The sequence below is a fragment of the Hyla sarda genome, chromosome 1 (assembly GCF_029499605.1).
Source record: "Hyla sarda isolate aHylSar1 chromosome 1, aHylSar1.hap1, whole genome shotgun sequence".
NCBI classification, from domain to species: Eukaryota; Metazoa; Chordata; class Amphibia; order Anura; family Hylidae; genus Hyla; species Hyla sarda.
In genome coordinates this window covers 384,074,864-384,093,541 of record NC_079189.1, presented here as the reverse complement: position 1 = coordinate 384,093,541, position 18,678 = coordinate 384,074,864, and the positions used below count along the sequence as shown (strand labels likewise).

Genomic DNA, 18,678 nt, shown 5'->3' with positions numbered 1-18,678 from the left:
GCGATCTCCTCCTATCCCCTGCCATTGGTCAGAACTGATTCTGACCAATGGCAGCGCAGGACAGTGGGTTGCCATAGAAACCCTCTGTTCTGCCCACCCCTGGATGTCGGGCAGAACGGGGGGAGAAGATGGAGACTGGTATCTTACCTGAAGATGGCGTGGGGACCGCAGATCATCGCTGGAGACTGCAGAGATCCCGGCTCAGGTATGGAAACTATGGTAGGGGGGGGGGGGGTAATGAAAGTGAAAGTAAAGCTATCTTTACTGTGGCAACAACTAGGAAGGCAGAATTGCAACTCCCAGCATGCCCAGACAGCCAAAGGCTGTCTAGGCATGCTGGGAGTTGTAGTTTTGCAACATCTGGAGGGTCACAGTTTGGGGACCACGGTTACAGTGGTGCCCAAACGGTGGCCCTCCAGATGTTGCCAAACTACAACTCTCAGTATGCCTAGACTGCCCAGGTATGCTGGGAGTTGTAGTTCTGTAACATCTGTCTCTTCAGATTTAGCAATTTTCATGAAATTTTTGAAAATTGCTGCTCTACTTTGCAGCCCTCTAATTTTTTCTAAAAGTAAAAATATGTCCATTTTATGATGCCAACATAAAGTGGACATATTGTATTTGTCACAAGCAGAGAGCTTCAAAGTTAGAAAAATGCAAAATTTTCAAAAATTTCATGACATTTTGGGATTTTTCACCAAAAAAGGATGCAAGTAACGCCAAAAATTTACCACCAAAATAAAGTAGAATATGTTACGAAAAAACAATCTCAGAATCAGAATATTCGGTAAAAGCGTTTTAGAGTTATTAATGCTTAAAGTGACGGTGGTCATAATTGCGAAAAAGGGCTCAGTCCTTAAGGTGAAAAAGGTCTGCGTCCTTAAGGGGTTAAGGACTGTGCAGATTCCTATTAAAAACAATGGGATGCACATTTCTCTTTGGGATGCACATTTGTATGTAGATTTTCACCGCACAATCTGCATTGGAATCCAAGTGAATCCTAGAAAACATATCCATATGTTCTCCTGCCTTTTAAGTGATGATGAATTGAGAATGTAACCATCTAAATGATTTGTTTCAGTCAATAATATGGATGAAGAATCCCAATACTACTGCAGTAGTATATGACGTTTTTATGAATCCTCAATGAAAATGTTTTTGGTAATGTAGCACAGCTGAAAGGAATCAGTTCATAAAATGGAAATGATGTTGTGTAGCATATTCACTGATGTCCTCAGGAGCCCTTTTGAGTTTCATGGGGGAGCTCTATAGCAACTAGACACTTTAGTCTGGGGAACATTTCTCTACTTGAAGCAAGTAAAGAAGGACACTTGTTCCTTTCTAAGATAAAGAGGCCCAGGTTTTTTCTAAGGAAGGGTTCATAGCCGTTGACTGGCTTTTTTGATGGTCAACATGTTTCCTCCCTTTCCTATAAAACATCGGCTGACTAAAAGCCTGTGAATGTTAGTTTCCAATTACCAGTTAATAATTCATAGGAAACAGAACGGCAGCCAGATTGAGGTGACTAGACTTTCTGAAGGCCATATACAAGAAGAGTAGAAAAGTATATTTTTAAATATTCTGCCATCCTGTCCAGAGATTGTCAGCACTCGCATTAGTTCTTGTTCCCAATGGGACCGCCATCTATTTTTGCTGTTTCGTACACAGGGTCACTTGGTAAAGAACCCCAGTATAGCTGTCAGTATGTTTTTGGAGTGTGGGAGACAACCTACACAATCTTAAGGTCCACGCATATAGGGGGAGATTTATCAAAACCTGTCCAGAGGAAAAGTTGCTGAGTTGCCCATAGCAACCAATGAGATCACTTCTTTCATTTTTAACAAGGCCTCTGCAAAATGAAAGAAGCGATCTGATTGGTTGCTATGGGCAACTTAGCAACTTTTCCTCTTAACAGGTTTTGATAAATCTCCCTCATAATGTCCTTCCAGATTCAAACTTTAAAAAGAATTGGTATGAGAAGAACCTTATTAATATAAGGTTACTGGAACATTCTGAGTCGAAAGTGGAAACAGCAGAACCCCAGGTATACACATAAAAAACAAGTTGTCCACCCCTGCTGACAGCTGTTGTCGGGGAAGTGAAGGATTGAGCATATGGAATTTCAATGCCAGTTTAGCTTTCCTTAGAGATAAGTCGCTGCCTCTTCCCATTGAAGCGGAGCCGGACGTGCATGTATAAGGTGAAATGGAATAGCTGTTAGGCTAAGTTTCTACTTGTTTTTTTGTCCTGCATTTTTTGGTTTGAAAAAAACGCAAGAAAAAAGGCCATTGCAATCTCCTGCGTCTGGTGTTTTTCCTGGTGTTTTTTCTGGCGTTTTTCATTTGTGTGGTAATTGCATTTTTGGCCCCTTTGGCGTTTTTTTTTTTGGTACCCAAAATTTTTGGGTACCAAAAGAAATAAAAAGGATGCTGTAGTGATGGAAAAAATGTATTTAATGAAATTTATATTTTTTATAACGAAATTTTAATGAATTTTTAATAAAAATGTGTGTTTCACTTTTTTCTCTCTCTCTTTTTTTGACATTTTATGGGTAGTACTACTACTCCCAGCATGGAACAGACTGTTCCATGATGGGAGTAGTAGTACCTGTACTAATAGATATATCGCCCGATGCGATCATCCATAATATAGCAGAGATGCGGAGTGGCTCTATACAGCGCTCGCATCTCTGCTCTGTACTCTGGCCAGTGATGTGAATACAACATCAATCATTCATATTTTCCACCCAGAGTGGGGATTGGCCGGATAGTTGCAGCCAATCACAGCTCTGAGGGAAATATGAATGAGTGATGTTCTATTCACATCACTGGCCGGAGTACAGAGCAGAGATACTAGCGCTTTATAGAGCTGCTCCACATTTCTGCAATAGAAAGGACGATCGCATCGGGTGTCAGGAGTGATGCCCGCTGTGATCTGTCCTTAACTCCAGGTACTACGACTCCCATCATGGAGCACGCTCTGCTCCATGTTGGGAGCTGTAGTTCCTGCAGTTAACGAAAGATCACAGCGAATGTCTCTCCGGACACCTGCTGTGATCCTCCTGTATAATGCAGCCGGCCGCACTTCTATGGTCGTCTGCACTGCCGTATATATACACCTATTCATATTTCCCACAGAGCGCTGTGATTGGCTGGAACCATCTGGCCAATCACAGCTCTCTGCGGGAAATATGAAAAGGTGTATATATACGGCAGTGCAGGGGACCATAGAAGAGCAGCCGGCCGCATCTATAAATTATACAGGAGGATCACAGCGGGTGTCAGTTAGTACAGGTACTACTACTCCCATTATGGAACAGTGTGTTCCATGCTGGGAGTAGTAGAACCACCTAAAAAATAAAGGATAAAAAGTGAAAAACACACACACACTACATTTTTATTATTGTCGGCTATATTTTTAGTGCCCTGCCTGCCCACATAAATTGATCCCTGTTAAAAATTAATAAACCTTTTGTTATAAACAAAAAGATAAATATCGTTGAATACAATTTTTTTCCATCAATACTATATCTTTTTTATTATTTTTTTTTAATGGTACCCTAATTGTATTAAAAAAAGGTATCTCCATCACTTTTTTGCATCGCTAAAGTCCAAAAGAGAATAAAAACCACCTGAAAAAATGCCAAAGTTAAAACCCACATCACGTTTTTCTTGGCGTTTTTTTACTCCCATAGACTTCTATGGGAAAAAAAACACGATTTCTGGGAAAAAAACGCCAGTAGCTCAACATGCTGTGATTTTGCAAAACCGCCAAGGAGCTGAAAAACGCCAAAAAAGAGTGAAAAAACGCCAAAAGGTTTAAAAAACGCCAAAGAGAAAAACGGCAAGTGGAAAATGAATTTTGAGATTTCTCATTGATTTACAGCTAACATCTGACCGCAGCGTTTTTTGGCATTTTTCTTGGCATTAAAAAATAAAAAAATATTGAGATTTAGCCTTAGTGGAACAAGCATTCAGCCGACAACTATTAAAGACATATGACTCATTGAAGCTGAAAGACATGGCGGACTTGTGGACCCTGCACATTGTTTATTAATGAGTGTGAAGCAATCTCTTTGGTTTTAAAAGTTGAGGTACTATAAAACAACCTGACACACTGTAATAAAGCCACAACATAAAACTTCCTCCAAACCTGTGATGGTAGTAAAGGGCACTGGACCCAAGGCACTGGGAAGTATACAGACGTGGAGCGGCTGCAGGCACCTACATCACACACTCTGTTCCATAGTTACACTTGGTGGAGTGTAATTTCACACACGGACATATGTCCTAACGTTATAACACCATGGAGCGTTGTCTGTATTTTGTTCTACACATCATATAACTTCTCATAGCTACCATATTAAGAATTACTTTATTTCTATAGACAACTATAATATTCTCATAACATTAGTTCATAATACATCTGAAATAAATTCATTGATAAAGGACATTAAAGGGGTACTTCCGTGGAAAACTTTTTTTTTTTTTTTTTAGATCAACTGGTGCCAAAAAGTTACAGATTTGTAAATGACTTCTATTAAAAATCTTAATGCTTCCAGTACTTATCAGCTGCTGTATGTTACAGAGGAAGTTTAGTTGTTCTTTTCTGTCTGACCACAGTGCTCTCTGCTGACACCTCTGTCTGTGTCAGGAACTGTCCAGAGTACAAGGAAATCTCCATAGCAAACCTCTCCTGCTCTGGACAGTTCCTGACATGGACAGAGGTGTCAGCAGAGAGCACTGTGGTCAGACTGAAAAGAACCTTACAACTTCCTCTTTGGTATACAGCAGCTTATGAGTACTGGATTAAGATTTTTAAATAGTAGTAAATTACAAATCTGTTTAACTTTTTGGTACCAGTTGATTTAAACAAAAATAGTTTTCCACTGGAGTACCCCTTTAAATACAAATTCATTCAGATTATTTTATTTGAGCACAGTCTCTTATTAACCCCTTAAGGACCAGGCCATTTTACACCTTAAGGACCAGAGCGTTTTTTGCAAATCTGACCACTGTCACTTTAAACATTAATAACTCTGGACTGCTTTTACTGATCATTCTGATTCCGAGATTGTTTTTTCGTGACATATTCTACTTTAACATAGTGGTAAAATTTTATGGTAACTTGCATCCTTTCTTGGTGAAAAATCCCAAAATTTGATGAAAAAATTGAAAATTTTGCATTTTTCTAACTTTGAAGCTCTCTGCTTGTAAGGAAAATGGATATTCAAAATAAAAAAATTTTGATTCACATATACAATATGTCTACTTTATGATTGCATCATAAAATTTACGTGTTTTTACTTTTGGAAGACACCAGAGGGCTTCAAAGTTCAGCAGCAATTTTCCAAATTTTCACAAAATTTTCAAACTCAATATTTTTCAGGGACCAGTTCAGGTTTGGAGTGGATTTGAAGAGTCTTCATATTAGAAATACCCCATAAATGACCCCATTATAAAAACTACACCCCCAAAGTATTCAAAATGACATTCAGTAAGCATTTTAACCCTTTAGATGTTTCACAGGAATAGCAGCAAAGTGAAGGAGAAAATTCAAAATATTCATTTTTTACACTCGCATGTTCTTGTAGACCCAATTTTTGAATGTTTGCAAGGGGTAAAAGGAGAAAATTTTTACTTGTGTTTGTAGCCCAATTTCTCTCCAGTAAGCACATACATCATATGTCTATGTAAAGTGTTCGGCGGGCGCAGTAGAGGGCTCAGAAGCGAAGAAGCGACAAGGGGATTTTAGAGAGTACGTTTTTTTTAAATGGTTTTTGGGGGGCATGTTGCATTTAGGAAGCCCCTATGGTGCCAGAACAGCTAAAACCCCCCCACATGCCATACCATTTTGGAAACTAGACCCCTTGAGAAACGTAACATGGAATTAAGTGAGCCTTAATACCCCACAGGGGTTTCACGACTTTTGCAAATGTAAAAATAAAAATAAATATCTAAAATGCTTGGTTTCCCAAAAATTTTACATTTTTACAAAGGGTTAAAGCAGAAAATACCCCCCAAAATTTGAAGCCCAATTTCTCCCGATTCAGAAAACACCACATATGGGGGTGAAAAGTGCTCTGCTGGCGCACTACAGGTCTCAGAAAAGAAGGAGTCACATTTGGCTTTTTTGAAGCAAATTTTGCTCTGGGGGCATGCCGCATTTAGGAAGCCCCTATGGTGCCAGGACAGCTAAAAAAAAACCACATGGCATACCATTTTGGAAACTAGACCCCTTGGGGAACGTAACAAGGGGTAAAGTGAACCTTAATACCCCACAGGGGTTTCACGACTTTTGCATATGTAAAAAAAAAATAATACATTTTACCTAAAATGCTTGGTTTCCCAAAAATTTTACATTTTTACAAAGGGTTAAAGCAGAAAATACCCCCCAAAATTTGAAGCCCAATTTCTCCCGATTCAAAAAACACCCCATATGGGGGTGAAAAGTGCTCTGCTGGCGCACTACAGGTCTCAGAAGAGAAGGAGTTACAAATTTTGCTCTGGGGGCATGCCACATTTAGGAAGCCCCTATGGTGCCAGGACAGTAAAAAAAAAACACATGGCATACCATTTTGGAAACTAGACCCCTTGGGGAACGTAACAGTGTTACAGTGAGTACTTACACCTCACAGGTTTTTTAAACAGTGGGCCGTAAAAGTAAAAAATTAGATTTTTTTGCACTATATTGATAGTGTTACCCCAAATGTTTCATTTTCACATTGGGTAATAGGGCAAAAGGCCCCCAAAATTTGTAGAACAATTTTGGCTGAGAAAAAAAAATACCCCATATGTGGATGTAAATTGCTCTGTGGACGCACTACAATGCTCAGAATAGAAGGAGTGAAAATTTTGTTGTAATTGAAGTCGGGGGTCATGTGCATTTATAAAGCCCCCAACAGGAAAAAAAAAAACATGTGACACCATTTTAGAAACTTCACCCCTCAATGAACGTAACAAGGGGTACAGCGGGAAATAACACCTCACAGGTTTTTTTTTTTTTGAAAAGTGGGCGATAAATTGAAAAATTTGATTTTTTTACAGTAAAATGCTGGGGTTACCCAATTATTAACATTTTCACAAGGAGTAATATGAGAAATTGGGTTACAAATTTTGGAGGGCTTTTCCCCCTGACTATAAAAATACATCCACATATGGGGTAACGTGCTGGACGGGCGCACAACAAGTCTCAGAAGTCATAGAGGTCACTTTGTATTTGAGGCCTATGGCATATCAGTAGCTGACGGTTACATACATTCCGAGGAAAATACAAAAATGAAACACCCACATGTGACACCATTACAGAAAGTACCCACCCTGAGGAATGGGTATAGGGGTAAAGAGGACATTTTTAATGCACAGGTGTTTCCTAAATTTATTTTCCAGGAATGGATGAAGGGTAGCTTTTGAAAATTGCAATTTTCAACCTATGCTCTGCTTCATCTTTCTGGGAACAACTAACATGTGACTCCGAATTGTCGCCTGGAAATACGACAGAGCTCAGCGAGAACTCTTTGCATTTGAGGCGGATGTTTGTTACGGACCTAACAGTTACATACATTCAGAAGAAAATACAAGAAAGGAACATCCATATGTGAGAATACTACAAACAGTACACCCCCTAGCGAAGGTGTATAGGGTGAAGTGGAGATTTGGAACGGGTGTTCCCTTCATTTATTTTCCAGGAATGGATGAAGTGTACTATGGGGGGAAGAAAATTGCAATTTTAGTACTGATATGCCAATTATTTTCCCAGAATGATGACCCAGAGTACAGCCAAAAGTAAAAATGATGCCCGCCCCAAACCCTATACTCTGAATCATCATTCTGGGAAGGGGATGTGTGGGGCCGTCCCTATTCTGTTACCTCAAATGCGCAACCCGCTCAGGTGGGGAGAGAGAGCGTTGCGCATTTGAGGCAACTGCAAACCTCCAATGCTGTTGACTCTGTGTCCCATGACCCATTTTTTAGGGGGAAGAAAAAAAAAAAGATATTGGGCTATTGGGAAAAAGGTTTTGTTTTTTGGGGGTGTGTTTTGGTTTAAAATTTGGAAGTCAATGTACCCTGGACTGATACATTGGAGCCGAATTCTGGGGAATGAAAATTAGGGCAAAGGATGGAAAATTTAGTACTCCATGGAAGTGTGATACTCCCTGAAGCAGCCTATGCAGAGGCCCGGATGATCGGGGCAAGTGTCACATTGGTACATGGTGTCCCCCCATCTCCCCTTCTTGTGACACACTCTGCATTTCTTCTGGGTTCGTCCCGTCCTTCCAGTGTTGGGGATCACACCTGGAAAGTGTTGGCCGGGGACGATCCGGGGACCTAAAGTTCCAAAGGTGCTCTGACCCGCTCTTTGGCGGTCACCAAAGATGAGGGCCTTTAGAACTACCTCTTGGAACTCCAGGTATGTCCCTGTGTTGCCAGCGTAGTTGTACAGTATAAAAGAGTTGTACATGGCAACCTGTACCATGTAGACCGCAACCTTTTTATACCATACGCGTGTTTTCCGCATGGCGTTATATGGCTTGAGGACTTGATCAGAAAGATCAACTCCCCCCATATACCGATTGTAGTCCAGAATACAATCGGGCTTGAGGACCGGTCCCGCAGAACCTCGCACAGGGACAGGGGTGCTGCCATTCCCATGAATTGTGGTGAGCATAAGGACATCCATCTTGTCCTTATACCGGACCAACAACAGGTTCTCATGGGAAAAGGCACGGGACTCACCCCGGGGGATAGGAGCATGTAGGGGATGGGGCGGAAGGCCTCTTTGATTCTTCCGGACTGTCCCACAAGCGACCGTGGATCTGGCGGCGAGGGATGTGAAGAGAGGGATACTAGTATAAAAGTTATCCACGTAAAGGTGGTAACCTTTATCTAGCAATGGGTGCAAAAGGCCCCAAACGATTTTCCCGCTAACACCCAGAGTGGGGGGACATTCTGGGGGTTCAAAACGGGAATCTCGTCCCTCATACACTATAAACTTGCAAGTGTACCCGGAGGTACTCTCGCAAAGTTTATACATCTTCACGCCATACCGTGCCCCGCTTGGTTGGGATGTATTGCCGGAAGCTGAGTCTCCCCTTGAAGCTGATGAGAGACTCATCAATAGAGACCTCCTGCCCCGGGACATAGGCCTCCCAAAATCTGGCCCCGAAGTGATTGATGACCGGCCTGATTTTATACAGGCGGTCATACGCGGGATCAGTTCGGGGGGGACATGCCGCATTATCAGCATAATGCAAACATCTCCGAATGGCCTCGAACCGGGAGCGTGCCATGGCCATACTGTAGAGGGGTGTCTGGTAAAAGACGTCCCCACTCCAATATTGCCTGACACTGGGTTTTTTAACTATACCCATATGCAGCGCGAGGCCCCAAAAGGTCCTCATTTCGGCTGCATCGACTGGAGTCCAGCCGCCGGGTCTAGCTAAAAGTGAGCCCGGGTTAGCGGCGACGAACTGTTGGGCGTACAGATTCGTCTGTGTAACCATCAAATTAACAAAGTCGTCACTGAAAAAATGACCGAAAAAGATGTTAATTTTGATTCCTGAGTCGCCAACAAACTCAGAAATCACGGGCTCGTGGTCCGCTGGCTCAGCCCAGTCAAGTTCTCCGGTACGAGGTACCAGTGACCTTGGCAGGGGGGCTTCACTAGTATGAGCGCCAGGGGGACTCATACTAGCATGGGGCACAGGGTCAAGGGCAGAAGAGGTTTGCGGCACCGCACGGCGGCGGCTCCGCCGCCTTGGTGGCTCATCATCAGAACTAGATGATGAGGAGGACGATGAAATAAGGAAGGTGGGGTCTTCATCGTCCTCTGAGCCGCTCTCGGTGTCGGAGGCAATTAGGTCATATGCCTCCTCCGCCGAAAACACTCTGCGGGCCATTTCCCTACTCTAATTTGGATACAGGGGTGTGTGTGTGTGTGTGTGTGTGTGTGGGGGGGGAAACTTTATTGGTGTGTGTGCTGCATGTGGTGTGGTGCGATATTACCTCCCTAACCCGCCCTAACCCTCACTAACCTAACCTAACTAAACTAACCCGCCCTAACAGAAAAAAATATAAAATAAAAAGGAGCCTTTTTTTTTTAAAAAAAGGGGGACTTCTAGCGCAAAAAAGCCCTGCGCAAAAAAAAAGCGTTTATCTAATCAGTGGTGTGCGCACTGATTAGCGCTTGTGGCGGCAGGGGACGCAGAAGTCAGTGGGGGGTCTGGCCACTCAGCCCAGAACAGTGGCTGGTGGCTTGTACACAGACCCCCACACAAAAAAAAACCGAAAAATAAAATAAAAAAACGCTTTACCCCGAAAAAAATGCACCCACCTGAACCCCCAAAAAAACGCTGATCAGTGATAAATCACAGACAGCGGTGGGACAGGCTGCACACACAGGTACGGTCCGTCCACACAGTACACGCCTGCTACTGGTGGCACGGACCGCCTATGGGTGCAAAAAATAAACCGCGTTAACCGAAAAAAGTACCTGTACCCCAAAAAAAAACGCTGATCAGTGATAAATCACCGACAGCGGTGAGGCACGCCGCACACACACAGGTAAGGTCCGGCCACACAGTACACGCCTGCTACTGGTGGCACGGACCGCCTATGGGTGCAAAAACACGCTAGAAAACCCGAAAAAAGAACGTCGGCACCACAAAAAAAAATGCTGATCAGTATCTACGGGACTGATCAGCGGCGGGTGGGCTTTAACAAACGGTGGCGGACCGCTCTTTTATAACTAAGAGGGTCCGCACACACGCTTAGTGAAAAAAAAAAAAAAGATCTGTGCCAAAAAAAAAAGGCTGACTGCAGACCGCAGCGACCCAGCAGGGCCGGGGTCACGCAGCTAAAGGTGCTACGGACCCACGGACACCCACTGAGGTACGCTGAAAAAAAGACAAAAAAATACACCTTTTTTTTTTTTAACCCTAACCTGTCCCTACCTAATCTAAAGCTATCCCTGGCGATTTCTGTGCCAAGGGGCCACAGAAAGGGGGCAAGGGGCACTTTTTTTGGACTCAGGGGATGGTGGGCAGCACGGGGCTCCGTCCTGCACACCAGATCTCTGTGGAATGGCGGGCAGAACGGAGCAACGTGCTCCTAGCCCCCACCATCCCCTCCCATTACATTGTGATTGGTGTGGCCACTTTGGCCACCCAATCAGAACTGTACTGAGGGGGGTGGCCACAATGCCAGCCCCCGGTACAGCATGGATGGTGATTGGTGGTGTATACTACACCACCAGTCACCATCTATATCCGGGTCACAGGGTCACACGTGACCCTGATGACCCGGAACCGCTGCAGAACGCCGGTAAGTAGTTACCGGCGTCCTGCAGCGATCGCAGGTATAGGAGGTCCTCCGGACCTCCTCCTGCACACTGCCGGGATGTCTGCTGATAGAAATCAGCAGACATCCGGCTCCGATCCCCGCCCGGCGAGCGGCGGGGAACGGAATCGCAGCGCATCGCTCGTCTGAATTGACGGCTGCGATCGCCGACATGGGGGGGCATAATGACACCCCTGGGCGTTATGCCGCGATGCCTGCTGAACGATTTCAGCAGGCATCGGGCACCGGCTCCCCTCCGGCTAGCGGCGGGGGGGGGCTGGGAATGGACAGGACGTACTCCTACGTCCTCGGTCCTTAAGGACTCGGAAACGGGGGCGTAGGAGTACGTCCATTGTCCTTAAGGGGTTAAATGGAGCAGAAACATCAGACCAGATTATTGGACCATTTTTTATTAAAGCAAATACTTGGGGCATGGTTATTGTTATTACTATTTTGTTGTTTAGTGGTTATGAAGTGAATGAAATCATGATGTGATTTACATCATATATTGTCTGCAGGACAAGCAGCTTCTTTAACCCCTTGAGGGCACAGCAATTTTTTTTTTTTGTAGAAATACTTTGTATGAAGATATAGGGGACATTTATCAAGGGATTTAGAGCTCTTTTTTTGCTTACAAAAGTTACACAAAATGTTGCGTAAGCGGCTAAGCAAATTTTTGTGTGACTTTTGGCTGTAAGCAAAAAGCTACAAAAGAGCTCACCAAGGTGAATTTTATTTTTCACTTTGCAGTGGTCAGGGATTTATCAAGTGCGAAAGTCGCACAAAAAGTCACAACCCCTCCAAAACACCATTAGGGTACGTTCACATGAGCTGGTGAAGGCCCACTCTATGCTGTCTTTACATGTGCCTGCTCGTAACGGCAATACGCCGCTATGAGCAGACACACTGCGATGTGCAAGTCATAGTATACTCGCACATCGCGGGAGCTCTCTGCCTAGCTCAGAGCAGGGAGAGCGGCCGCGATGTGCAAGTACGCTGCGCACATCGCTACAGGGTGTCTGCTCGTCGCAGCGTATTGCCGCTACCAGCAGGCACATGTAAAGACAGAAACAGCGGGCCTTCACCAGCGGATCCGCAACGTAAAATACGCTGTAAATCCGCTCGTGTGAACGTACCCTAAATGTAAGCCAGCCCGGACCTGGCTTACAAAACGGCTTTGGAGAGCAGATTTTATATTTTCTGCAGGCAGCCATGATCACAGCTCTAGCGGGAAATATTATATAACTGTACAAAGGAGACCGGGCTGACATCACTCTGCAGCCGCCCAGGCTCCATCTGATTCTATCCCCGCTGCTCCAACTTAATGACGGGATGGGAACACTGCTTTACATCCCCTCCGCCCCCTTGTCTCCCACCTGCCCACACCGCACATCTCACGTCCGCTACCTGTTGCAGGACTACAACTCCCATCATGCTCTTACAGGGAGGGCATGCTGGGAGTTGTAGTCTTGTAGCAGGTAGCAGGCGGGATATGTGCGGCGGGGGGGTTGTAAAGCAGTGTTCCCGTCCCGTCATTAAGATAGAGAAGCGGGCATAGAATAAGGTGGAGCCCGGGCAGCTGCAGAGTGATGCCAGCCTGGGCTCCTTTTAACATACCTCGGCATCGCAGAGTTTTTGTAGTCCCTACTGTAATTTCACATTTCCCACTGGGTCTCGTGATTGGCCGGGACCACTCTGCAGTCACCCGGGATTCCAGCAGCTGGGCCGGGAGATAGAGATCGCAAGGACAGCTCCTGTATAAGTGCTGCAGTACACACCGAGGGATGACAGGGATGGCTCCTGCACATCTCCCGCCCCGGCTGCTGGAATTCCGGGCGGCTGCAGAATGATGCCAGCCCGGGCTAGTTTTAACATATAACGGAGCCGCTGAGTTTTCTGCAATTTCAAATTTCGAACCAGGTTCCATGGGAAATACGAAATCCCTGTGATTTTCTTATCCCCCACCGACCAAGGAACGGAGTGCACTACCTCTCGCTTCCCTGGCTTACTTGTTACCCGCTGCGCTGCATGACTACAACTCCCATCATTTCCTTACTGCAAGGGCATTCTGGGAGTAGTAGTTGTGCAACGCAGGTGGCAGGAGATGTGCAAGCAGGTGACAAACTTCTCTGGCTTGCTTGTCACCCGCCTGCACATCTCCCACTAGCCTGCCGACGCATGACTTCAACTCTGGAGATGTGCGGATGGGTGACAATAAATGTACTAACCTATTTTCCGTGTTTTTTTCTTCTCATTTCAGATCTGTATATCCTGTGGACTACTTCGGATTCGGTGCACAACATCGATGACCAGCTTTTTTTCTCTTTTTGTTTAATGTTAATAAAATGGTTAACGAGGGCTTGTGGGGGAGTGTTTTTTGGAATAAAAGTTTTATTAAATGTGTTTTTTTTTTTAACCTTACAGGCTTATTAGTGGAAGCAGTTTTATAGACGGAGTCCATTACTAAGCCTAAGCTTAGTGTTAGCCACAAAAACAGCTAGCGCTAACCCCCAATTATTAACCCGGTACCCACCACCACAGGGGTGCCAGAAAGAGCTGGTACCAACAGGCCCGGAGTGTATCACAAAGCCGGGACCCTGCCGCACTGCCAGGACTGAAGTAAACTTCGGTCCTGGCATTTAACCCTTACAGCCGGAAATGACCTCTGGCTGTAAGTGTTTTGACAGAGGGAGGGAGCTCCCTGTGTCTTCCCTGGAGCACCCCGCAGCTTGATCGCGCGGGTGCTGTGTGTGATCCCCGGTAGGCGGGACCCTGCCACACTGCCAGGACCGAAGTAAACTTCGGTCCCGGCATTTCATCCCTTACAGCCGCGGTCGAAAGCGACCGCGAGCTGTAAGGAGTTTTGACAGAGGGAGGGGGCTCCCTCTGTCTCTCTCCCGTAGCACCCCGCAATGATCGCGGGGTGCTGCATGCTACCTGGGCAGCTAGGGGTCTTCACAAGGACCCCCAGGTCTGCCCCAGTTATTGCCTGTCAGGACGTGCCAGGTCTGCCCCAGTTATTGCCTGTCCTGATATGCTGCCTGCCTGTGTAAAACTAGCAGGCAGCATATTACTGCAATGCTTTGGAATACTAAGTATTCCAAAGCATAAAAAAAGTGTAAAAAAATATATAAAATAAACAAAAGTGGAAGAAAATTTTTTTTTTTTAAAAAGTGTAAAAAAATGAAATAAAAATACATTTATTAAATAAATATAATGAAAAATAAAAATGCATAATGTGTAGGATCACAAAGCGCACATCCGTAGCATATTATATGCTGCAGGTGCCCGCCAGCAGTCATAATAATGAGCTCCTTGCTGCGGCTGGGTAGCTTTGTGTGTCCACTCATAGCAGTGGATTTCCCGACAGCAGTCATGAGCGGACACACTGAGCTACCCAGCCGCAGCAATGATCTCGCGCTTGTGACTGCTGGGGGGCATCTGCAGCGTGAAATATGCTGCGGATGCGCTCTATGTGACCCTACACTGCGTCCCGTTCATACCGCGTTTCCGCAGTGTTAGAGGTATCCGTCAGCATCATGTCAAAAAAAGTGATGCTGATGTATACTGTAGCAGCTCCATTCATTTCTGAATGAGACTGCTACAGTATACATTGGAATCCTTTTTTTGACATGACAACGGACACCTATACTGCAGAAATGCAGTATGAATGGGGACTATAATAAACCAGCATTTTCAACACCCCGTGATGGATATATTGGCCATTAATGGGTGCTTATTCCCACAACATGACGGATATATCCATTAGGAACTTTAACTGTCACAGACAGACGCACGTCACTGCTAGCCGACCAAGGACCGATCAGAGCGGTCCCTGGTCCAGCCAATACACTTGTAAGGGTGCGGTATTATTCTGACAGCTTCGATCCTTTGCAGGCATGGGGTGGGGTCTATAATTCATATTATTATGCTCTGAAAGCCATGGTCCTACCAGGTGGTCAGGCAACCAGATATGGCCAAAGTAGGGGTACTGCCCAGCCCGGGACGAACAGGGTGATAAAATATGGGTGCATTTCCTCCATTTCAAAAGCGACTTACCAAAATGATGTCCCACAAATAAAGAATTTGTGGCAAAAAAGCTAATAGCTTTTTTTTTTCCCCACTGACTTTGAAATAATTCTAGCCACACAATAAGGGCTCAACGTACTCCCTTTTGCCCTTGGTGAATACTTTAGGGGGCTTAGTTTCGAAAATGGGGTCACTTCTGGGGGTGCGGTATTGTTCTGACAGCTAGAATGCTTTGCAAGATGAAGTGCGGCCTGTAATTTGTATAATGATATCTTGAAAGCCAAATGGGGCGCCTCTCCTTTTGGGTCCCACCATGTGGCCATGCAACCAAATATTGCCTAAGTGGGGGTATTACCTAACACGAGACGAACAGCGTAATAAAATATGGGGTGCATTTTCTACTTTTTAGATGCAATGTACAAAAAATATGTCCCACAAATGATGCATTTGTGGGGAAAAAAAAGAAAATTTAAAATTGTTCCACTGACTTTGCAACCATTCCAGCCACACATAAAAGGACTCAATGTACTCACTTTTGGTCTAGGTGAATACTTTAGGGGGTGAAGTTTCCACAATGGGGTCACTTGTGGGGGTTCTATATGTTCTGGCAGCAAAAACCCTTTGCAGGCATGAAGTGCGGCCTATAATCCATTCGGCCTAAAATGATGCCCTGAAAGCCAAATGGCGCTCCTCTCCTTCTGGGTCCTACCACGCGACCAAGGACCCAAATATGGCCTAAGCGGGGGTATTTCCAAACACGGGCCGAGCAGCTCAATAAAATATGTCCCACAAATGATGCATTTGTGAAAAAAAAGCAAATTTCGCATTTTTAACACTGACTTTGTAATAATTCCTGCCAAAAAAACTATGGTGTTAAAATACTCAATGTACCCCCTAGCAAATACCTTGAGGGGTCTAATTTTTAAAATGGGGTCATTTGGGGGTGGAGGAGGGGTTCCTATATTCTACCACCTTCAAATTTCTGCTAACCTTGCATACCACATAAAAAAAAAAATTCAAGTTCAATTGTTAGGCTATTTCATTTACATTGTTAATTGAAAACAAAAGAAATGCTTTCAAAATAAAGTAGACATCTGAAAGTATAAGTTTCATGAACTATTTAGTCAGAAAGTATAAATATCTGCAACCTATTAGTTAAAATAGCAAAAAAATCTTTATTTTTATTTCATGATTTTTTGCATTGTAAATAAAAAGCTACAAATGATATTGGCTTACTTTTACTATGTACATGTAAGACAACTTGTGACAAAAAAAAAAAAAAAAACAATGTCAGAATTATCGCGACTGGCAAAACGTTACCAGAGTTATTCTCTAATAAAGTCAGACATCCCCGATTTGAAAAAACAGGCCTGGTCTTTCAGGGGCAAACAGGTTTACTTGTATTGGTCCATAAGGGGTTAAATATCTATGAAAAAAATGCATAGGGTTCCCTATATTTTCATTCTCAGCCAGATACCAACCAAGCAGCAACAGCCTGATGTTACCAGGGTGGGTGAGGACCATTGTTACTGGCCCTCCCCAGCCTAAATAACGCCAGCCTATTACCGCCTAGACCCAGGAGCGCCATTTTTGATGCTCTGGGCCTGTTGGCACTGGCTCTTCCCGGCACCCCTGTGGCGGTGGGTACCGGGGTAATAATTGGGGGTTAGCTGTTTTTTTTTGGCTAACACTAAGCCTCGGCTTAGTAATGGATTCTGTCTATAAGACAGCTTCCACTACTAAGCCTGTAAAGTAAAAAAAACAAAAAAAAATTACTAATCCGAAGTAGTCCACAGGATATACAGACCTGAAAGGAAAAAAATAAAAGGGTTAATGCATTTAGGGGGAAAAAGTGGTAAAATGTCTTCATAGCTGCAACTTAAGGTAGGGTTACAAAGTGGTGTTCTTAAGTCATTTATTGGTTTTTGCTTATGTGTGCTAAAAAAATGGTATTCAAAAGTGAATTATTGGTTTTTGCTTATGTGTGCTCAAAAATGGTATTCGAAAGTGAATTATTGTTTTTTCCTTATGTGTGCTAAAAATGGTGTTCAAAAGTGAATTATTGGTTTTTGCTTATGTGAGCCAAATTTATCAACCCCCTGCGATAGTATAATAAATATGATATATAAACAAATCCAAAAGCAAAAAAAAAAAAAATACTACATAACTCGCTCACCAAAGCAATGATGATAAATGTTCCCCCGATAAAGCTAATAATTTGTATTTGGAATATTGTTCCTATGCTTCTCTTTTCCTGTTGATAAGCTCATGACATATTTATTTTATTTATAATTTATTTATATGGCGCCTACAGATTTCGCAGCGCTTATGACATATGACAGTGGACCCAGAACCATGTCCATAAGAGTTTTAACTGCTGCTCGGTGTATTGATGAATCACCAAACCATTGTGATTGTGTACAAGTCATTGGCTTGCTTATGTTGCATACCAAACAGATACACGCACACAAACACCTACACACACTAATTCATATTCCAAGGTTTATTACCAGAAGAGAATAACAAGGGTACTAGCTGGGTGGTTTTTCCTACCTTCTCCTTGTGGAGGAGGAAAAGCAACAAAGGAGGAAGCTTTTGTCCTCATATCCCATCCCTAAATCCTGACCCCATATCCCCTCCTCACATCCCGAACCCAAATCCTCTCCTCATATTCCGACCTCATATTTTGTCCTCATTTCTCGACCTTATGTACCGTCCCCATATCCCGACCTCATCCCAACCTCATATCCTGTCCCCATATCCCGTCCCTATATACCATCCCCATATCCTGACCTCATATCCTGTCCTCATATCCCATCCCCATATCCTGTCCTAATAGCCCGTCCTCATATCCTGTCCTCATATCCCGACCTTATATCCCATCCCTATATCCCGTCCTCAGATCTAATCCTCATATCCCGTCCTCAGGTGGGGCTGCGTTGTGGTAAAGATATTGTAAGCTGAAAATAAAAGGGGGTGGGTGTGTCTTTGCGAGATGGGGCGTGGCTTGCAAGCTGGACTGACGCATTCACCAGGAGATGCAGAGCGGAGCTTGTGGAGTAAGGCAACAGAAGTCATATATACTTGCATGGGACTTGAAACAAAACTCCATCCTTCACATATGGGGGTAGATTAGGGGTTTAACTATTATATATTTTTATTTGACATATAAGTAACATGTGACCAAGTATTATCGAAATATCTCCAGCTGTACATAAGTTATGCAGTAACATATATTTCCCATAGACTTGTATGGGACTTTAAATAAAAACCCCGACTCTCACAAATGGGGGTGGGTAAGGGTTAAATTACC

The 18,678-nt window shown here is 44.0% G+C and overlaps 1 protein-coding gene and 1 long non-coding RNA gene across 3 annotated transcripts in view; one reads left to right on the top strand and one right to left on the bottom strand.

Moving 5' to 3' along the window:
- LOC130276077 (uncharacterized) overlaps positions 1-1,789 on the bottom strand; it is an 81,861-nt gene extending 80,072 nt beyond the window's left edge. For both annotated transcript variants that reach the window (XR_008845014.1, XR_008845013.1), the window contains exon 1: positions 975-1,789. This is a non-coding gene — a long non-coding RNA (uncharacterized LOC130276077). The remainder of the gene's footprint in view (positions 1-974) is intronic.
- HSD17B3 (hydroxysteroid 17-beta dehydrogenase 3) overlaps positions 1-18,678 on the top strand; it is a 105,779-nt gene that overhangs the window by 1,795 nt on the left and 85,306 nt on the right. The gene's annotated exons all lie outside the window — the stretch shown is intronic.